The following is an 8,075-nucleotide window of genomic DNA, read 5'->3' on the forward strand; positions in this document are numbered from 1 at the left end:
CGAGTCCCTGGTCCGTGGGAGAGGCCGCGAGGGAGCCGGTTGCCCCCGAGACCCTCCCTCTCTGGCTCCCACACCGTCCCCGCCACTCGCGGTGCCGGAGCGGGGGAGGAGTTTTTTTGGCTGTCGCTTCTCCTTTAAGAAAAAAAAAAAAAGCCCTGTCGGGCGGCGGGTGAAAGTCGGTTACAAAATGGCGGCCAGCGCAGGGGGGCGCGGCTTGCTGAACGTTTGTCCACTTCCGCTCCCGCTCGCGCATGCACCCTGGCTCCAAGGTAGGGCATTGTGGGAGTTGTAGTCTAAGAATTCAAAGGCTGGGAGTCGGCTCGTAGGAGAAATTAACCGGGAAGCTGCCCCGAAGGCTGCTGGGAAATGCTCCTCCTGAGGTCATCCTTGCGCAAGGTCTGCCCACTGGGGGCAGTGGTAGCTCCCAGAGCGTGTCTAACCTCCTTTGGCTGCAGTCCCCGGGGCCTCCCACCTGGTATCGTCCTGGGCACAGGGTTCATGTGGGCGGGGGAGGCAGCTTCCCCTGGCAGTGCCTGTGCGACGGGAATATCTTGGTGACAAATGAGCACGACTGCTGCGGCCTGGCCCAGGGCATGGGGCTCAACACTTGCACAATGGTGCCCTCGGGCAGCCAGCTCCACAGAGAGCACCTTCAAGCCCTCCAACAGCTGCTCTCAGAGAGAGACTCTCCTCAGAAGCTGGCCAATGGGGCCATGAAGGGGAAATCCACCAAGCACAGGCTTGAGCTGGCCTCTGCCACTGAGCACTAGCACTGTGTGTCAGCAATACTACCCATGCTGGTGTAGCACCGACAGACCCCCGTTGTTGGTGGGCGGGATCGAACCTGGGACCTCTGGAGCTAAATGCCAACTGACTGTTATCTAAGGCTGTAGAGCAAACTCATTAATCTCTCTCTCTAAGTGGTCTCAGTGCCATTAGGTGGGACAGAACACCACTCCCAGGAGGTGTGTGGGTTACACTGGCACAGGCTTGGCTTCCAGCTAGGCCCAGTAGGGCAGCTCCATGGAAGTGCCCCTTGGCAATATCTTTCAAGGCTCAGACCTCAGCACAACCTCAACGCTTTCCAGGTCTCAGCTCTTGCAGTAAATGGAACCAAGCTCTGGGTTGTGTGACAAGGCATCACTTCCCTTGAAGCGGTGTTAGGTGAGCACAAGAGTCAGTTAGCAGCCTTCAGACCTATTTCTGCTGAAGACCCAACTCCAGGCAGCTTTGTGCCAAAGTCTCCACTGTCTTCCTTCCGTGTAGGTTCAGGACAGGAAGACCAATCCAAAGAGACTCAATGGCAGCGTATGCTCTTGGACCTTCGGTTAATTGCTAAGGCTGCATTGAGAACCATCCTTTGTCCTCAGTTCAGACCCTTTGTTGAACTCCAGTGTGCTTGGGACACTTTTTGGACCAAATTTGACTTCTGCACCCCAAAAGCCAGCTCACTCATCACATGAAGCATTGGGTTAGATGCTAGTGCCTCCTGTGCAATCGTTATCAACATCCTTTAAGGCAGTGTCAACTATCCCAACTTCCTCATCAGTGTAGCATGCTCAGTCAACTGACTGGAAGCCAGGTGACATTCTGGGGCTGTTGCTGTGACACATCTGCAATAGATGATTCATCTGATATTGAGTACTTCTCTAGTGCAGAGAAACAGCAGGACAATTATTTTGCATTAGAAAAATCTGACTTTCCCCCAGTTTTTGAAAAATCTGGCTAAACTAGCTGATTTTGATTTGATTCTGCTGCAGGAATCTCCAAGGAGCATCACTGATAGGTACCTGGATCACAAGCCTCCCTCCAACGTTGTTGCCATGCCCTTGCCTGCTATCTTGGACAAGCTGGTGAAGAGAGTATGACAGACACCTCACACTGCAGCCCCTGTCTCAGACCGTGAGAGAAAATACTTACTCTTTGAGGACACTGTTGGTTACAACTCTCAGCTCCCACATGAGCATATGGTAGTTGGGGCAGTGATGGTTAGAGAGACAATTGATCAAATGAATGGTGCCATGACCCAGAACCCTGCACTTTGATGCTTGGAACCATTTGGATAAAGCATGTAGCATTCTGCAGCCACAACTCTTTGTATTATGAATTACCAGATAAACATGGCCAAAGAGCAAGTTGAGCTTTGGAAAAAGGCTTCTACCCTGGCTAAGTCCCTTCTCCAGGATCAACACCAGAAGTTTCAAAATGAGGGCATGGACCTGACTTGGCATCAGGTCTGAGCAACATTTGATACAGGCAATACAATAGCAAGAGCTGCTGCCTCTGGAGTGGCCACTCATCAATCCGCTTGGCTCCAGGCCTCTGGCTTCCACCACGAGATCCAGAAAAATCATGAGAACCTACCCTACACAGGAGAGAACATTTTTGGGGAACAGGTGGAGGTCACTTTACAAAAGTCAAAGGAGAGGCAGGCCGCCCTGCAGCTTCTTAGGTTTGTGTACTGCTCCTGAGGGCCCCCACCCTCTGCTCCATGGGGGTCAGAAAGGGGAGGCTCCTCTTTGTAAGCCAGTTTTTACTGCCACATTTGGTTTCAAGGGTGTGCAGTACCCCTCTATGCAGGGTGCCGAACCTCAGAAGCAGAATTTGTAAGGTACAGCATCCCCTTTCTACAGACATCAAAAACCAAAGGGAATTTGAAGAATTCCAGAGCATTTAGCCAGCTAACCACTTTCAATAGCCTGGCAGGATCTTTGTTTGGTGGTAGCAGAGTTGATAGCCTTTTATTCCCAAAGGTCTCTGGTCACTTTGGATGCATAGATCCTGTTCTGTTCATTCTCCCTGAAGCACCTGACATGATACTGGGCTAGCTGGACCACTGGTCTGACCCAGTATGGTCGTTCTTATGTCCTGAGCATTGTTTGGTGAAGCTACTTTGTCAGGTTTTCAAAAACCCTCCAGCTTTCTTCCCTTGAGAATGCTCTGGGGTACCGTCTTATTATGAAGAGCTACTGCATAAAATCCAGTCCCTCCTGGAAAAGAGAGCGCTCGAGGCCATGCCATTGTATGAAAGAGGGAAGGGGCTTTATTTCTTGTGATCCCTAAATATCAAAAAGTACATCTGAGGACCCAAATCTGTATCGGGCCAAAAGACTTTAAGATAGTCATCCTGGAAACCATCCCACTACTTACAAGCAGTTACCTTCTGTTAGATGATCAGGACCTTGCAGAAGCTCTGGCTCTGTCTGTGCCAGGGCAGTTTTCTGGCTCCACTTGTGTCAGCAATGTTGGGAGCCCTTATACAGAGGATGGATCACTGGCATTTTTATAAGTAATCTGCAAAGTTTTTTCTTAGTTTGTTTATGTTTTCAGTTTGAGACTCATGGTCCATAAAGATCCACTTCTGTCCTCATTTTTTTAACAAAATCCTTCCTGTCACACATTTTGAAATTCAAAAATTTTCTCCCTCTCAAGGAAAATCTTAAGTGAGAAGCACTTAAGTTACAGTTATCTCTGGCATCACTGCTGTTTTCCAAGCAGATACAAATAACATGTCTTTCTCTAAAGGTTTGTGGGGGAAATTGACCAGTACAGCTATTTTAAAATAATATTCTGCTATAGCTGTTCTGGAATAACTCCCCCATGCGAATACTCTCTATACCGAAATAAGTGACTTCTAGAATAATTACTCTGTTCTGGTTGCAGAGTAATTATTCCAGAATAAAATCACTCATTTGAGAATAGAATGTCTACAAAGGGATGTTATTCCAGAATAGCTAAACTATACTGGACTAGCTCTGCCGATCAATTTCCCCTACCTAGATAAGATCTAGGAAAACACTTTCTACTTAACACACAGCTACATTGTCCCGCTTAAAGCTGTTACAATGCTGCCTCTCAGCAGATTGGGGGTGGAAAAAAGATTCAAATTGCAGCTCAGTAATTCACATGTCCATAGGATCTGTGATGTCTTTATTTTGCAGTAAACCAAGTTGCTTGAGCTGCTGAGGGCAAAAGGGGGTATCAAAAGGCAAACTTCAAGGAGGAATAAAAGACAGACTAAACTTCTTTTTGCCTTGTTTTTAATGTATTAGGACTTTAACACAGGCTAATGTATGAGAGTTAGAAACATTCCAAAGAGCTTTGTGTGTCACCTTTTACACTGTTTTGAATGTCAATTAAACCTACCTATAGTTTCATAACATGGTGTTATAAATGCCTACAGCATCTGATCTACACTACAGCTCCCAAAATTTCTAACATCAGTTAGACACAATAGGGATGTTTTTAGAAAATATCCCTAGTATAAACAGGGCCTTACTTACACACATACTTCTCAGCCAATGGATACTTCTCAGCCAATGGATGTCTCTCCAGATTCATGGTAGGAAAACAACACAACCAATTTCATGTCTGGTGTTTGTTAGCACCTAATGTGTTGACATGAATGCTTGAGTAGTTGTAGCCTGTCTGCGCAGAGGGGGAATGCATGTGTTCTTCTGTTTAGACAATTGGCTGGTCAAGGTCACCATTCTGGAAAGAATCAAAAGATAAAACCACTGTTAGAGACACTAGATAGTTTAACACAAACCCCGGGGTACCAACTCATCCCCAACAGGAACCTACCCAAAACCTTCCCATCCCAGGATAGAATCGAAGGCAGTAGCAGCCTAGGAGAGAGGATATCATAGAATATCAGGGTTGGAAGGGACCTCAGGAGGTCATCTAGTCCAACCCCCTGCTCAAAAGCAGGACCCATCCCCAATTAAATCATCCCAGCCAGGGCTTTGTCAAGCCTGACCTTAAAAACCTCAAAGGAAGGAGATTCCACCATCTCCCTAGGTAACGCATTCCAGTGCTTCACCACCCTCCTTGTGAAAATGTTTTTCCTAATTTCCAACCTAAACCTCCCCCCACTGAAACTTGAGACCATTACTCCTAGTACTGTCATCTGCCACCACTGAGAACAGTCTAGATCCATCCTCTTTGGAACCCCCTTTCAGGTAGTTGAAAGCAGCTATCAAATCCCCCCTCATTCTTCTCTGCTGCAGATTAAACAATCCCAGTTCCCTCAGCCTCTCCTCATAAGTCATGTGTTCCAGTCCCCTAATCATTTTTCTTGCCCTCCCGCTGGACGCGTCCCAATTTTTCCACATCCTTCGTATAGTGTAGGGCCCAAACCTCGACACATTACTCCATATGAGGCCTCACCAATGTTGAATAGAGGGGAATGATCATGTTCCTCGATCTGCTGGCAATGCCCCTACTTATGCATCCCAAAATGCCATTAGCCTTCTTGGCAACAAGGGCACACTGTTGACTCATATCCAGCTTCTCGTCCACTAGGTCCTTTTCTGCAGAACTGCTGCCTAGCCATTCGGTCCCTAGTCTGTAGTGGTGCATGGGATTCTTCCATCCTAAGTGCAGGACTCTGCATTTGTCCTTGTTGAACCTCATCAGATTTCTTTTGGCCCAATCCTCTAATTTGTCTAGGTCCCTCTGTATCCTATCCCTACCCTCCAGTGTACACTACCAGTTTAGTGTCATCTGCAAACTTGCTGAGGGTGCAGTCCACGCCATCCTCCAGAACATTAATGAAGATATTGAACAAAACAACTCCTTTAGGACTCTTGGATGCAGCGCATCCAGCCCCATGGACTTGTGCTCATCCAGCTTTTCTAAATAGTCCTGAACCACTTCTTTCTCCACAGAGGGCTGGTCACCTCCCCATGCTGTGCTGCCCAGTACAGTAGTCTGGGAGCTGACCTTGTTCGTGAAGACAGAGGCAAAAAAAGCATTAAGTACATTAGCTTTTTGCACCTCGTCTGTCACTAGGTTGCCTCCCTCATTCAGTAAGGGACCCACACTTTCCTTGACTTTCTTCTTGTTGCTAACATACCTGAAGAAACCCTTCTTGTTACTCTTAACATCTCTTGGTAGCTGCAACTCGAAGTGTGATTTGGCCTTCCTGATTTCACTCCTGCATGCCTGAGCAATATTTTTATACTCCTCCCTGGTCATTTGTCCAATCTTCCACTTCTTGTAAGCTTTTTTGTGTTTAAGGTCAGCAAGGATTTCACTGTTAAGCCAAGCTGGTCACCTGCCATATTTACTAGTCTTTCTACACATCGAGATGGTTTGTCCCTGTAACCTCAATAAGGATTCTTTAAAATACAGCCAGCTCCCCTGGACTCCTTTCCTTCCCCTTCATGTTATTCTCCCAGGGGAGTCTGCCCATCAGTTCCCTGAGGGAGTTAGTCTGCTTTTCTGAAGTCCAGGGTCCGTATTCTGCTGCTCTCCTTTCTTCCTTGTGTCAGGATCCTGAACTCGACCATCTCATGGTCACTGCCTCCCAGGTTTCCATCCACTTTTGTTTCCCCTACTAATTCTTCCCTGTTTGTGAGCAGCAGTTCAAGTAGAGCTCTGCCCCTAGTTGGTTCCTCCAGCACTTGCACCAGGAAATTGTCCCCTCACATTCCAAAAACTTCTTGGATTGTCTGTGCACCGCTGTATTGCTCTCCCAGCAGATATCGGGGTGATTGAAGTCCCCCATGAGAACTAGGGCCTGCGATCTAGTAACTTCCTTTAGTTGCCGGAAGAAAGCCTCGTCCACCTCATCCCCCTGGTCTGGTGGTCTATAGCAGACTCCTACCATGACATCACCCTTGTTGCTCACACTTCTAAACTTAATCCAGAGACTCTCAGGTTTTTCTTCAGTTTCCTACCGGAGCTCTGAGCAGTCATACTGCTCTCTTACATACAATGCAATTTCCCCACCTTTTCTGCCCTGCCTGTCCTTCCTAAACAGTTTCTATCCATCCATGACAGTACTCCAGTCATGTGAGTTATCCCACCAAGTCTCTGTTATTCCAATCACATGCAAGGGCTGGTGTCAGCTTGAACCATGCAACAAATATTGAGTCTTGTGGCTGCAACAATATTGTAGTGCCCATGGTACATGTCCATGTAAGAACACTTCAGCGGACCCTGAGATCCCAGTAGAATGTGAACTTTCATATCACATCCAGGTGATGGACTGTCTCCGGGCCTCTCTGGCCTGGTGGGGGTCTAGGCCCATTACTTAATCAGGAAGATCTTTCAAACTCCTGACTTTCAAACTGTAGTGACCATGTATTCATCAAAGCTGAGAGGCGGAGCCTATGCCTGCCAAGAAAACTCAATCTCTGTAGGAAGAAAGTCTACATGATAGTGTTTTGGAGACAGGCATTAAGGGCTTTCAGAGATGCCAAAAGGTGATCCCACTTCATATGGACAATAGATGGCTAAACTGTGCCTTAATGAGACAGTCATCATCCTGCCATTCTCTCCATGCCTTTAAAACCAATGAGGGTCGTCTTCTCCTACCTGCTGTTTAAAAGGGCCTTCTGTGGCAGATTCCATTAGGACTCTTCTAAAGGCCATAGCCCAGCCTTTTGCTTATTTTCACATCATTTCCCTTGGCATCCTTCTCACTAAGAAGACAATGACTAAATGGCTGATTACATTTGGCACTGCTGTGACCTGGCTTGAAGTTAAAGGGTCATATCAAGACTCAAAGATGATTCAGAAATAGATGTATTCGAAGTAGCCCCACAGGCCTTTTTTCATATTCGTACAAAGCACTGTTGCTTGGATTTGTCCTCTAGTAGGAATTGCACATGGTCCTCTACTCCCTTCAGAACTGGGTTGCAAAATAGGGCAGCCCCAACTATCCTGCCGTCTAGCGTCTTTGGGTCTTTCAGCACATCTGATGATCCCGTGCTGTATGCAACTTCCTGAAACTGAGGTTGTATCTGATGACGTGGGTTTTAGCCCACAAAAGGTTATGTCCAAATAAATTTGTTCGTCTCTAAGGTGCCACAATGACTCCTCGATAGTCTTGTCAGTGTTAGTTTCTTCTTTGTTGCCACTGAAAGTCTGGCTGTGGGCATTTCCCACTTACCACGTATTTCAGTAACAAACATATAGCAATACTTCAAAGCTTCACATACAATGATAGAACAGACAATCCAACAGGACAGTAATGTTCAACAGATCAAGACTTTTTAAATGATACCTCTCATGGCATACTTTTTACAAAACATATGAATATGGGCTTGCCAGGGTGCTATTCTGAG

Source organism: Lepidochelys kempii, chromosome 6 (assembly GCF_965140285.1).
Source record: "Lepidochelys kempii isolate rLepKem1 chromosome 6, rLepKem1.hap1, whole genome shotgun sequence".
In the NCBI taxonomy this organism is placed as follows: Eukaryota; Metazoa; Chordata; order Testudines; family Cheloniidae; genus Lepidochelys; species Lepidochelys kempii.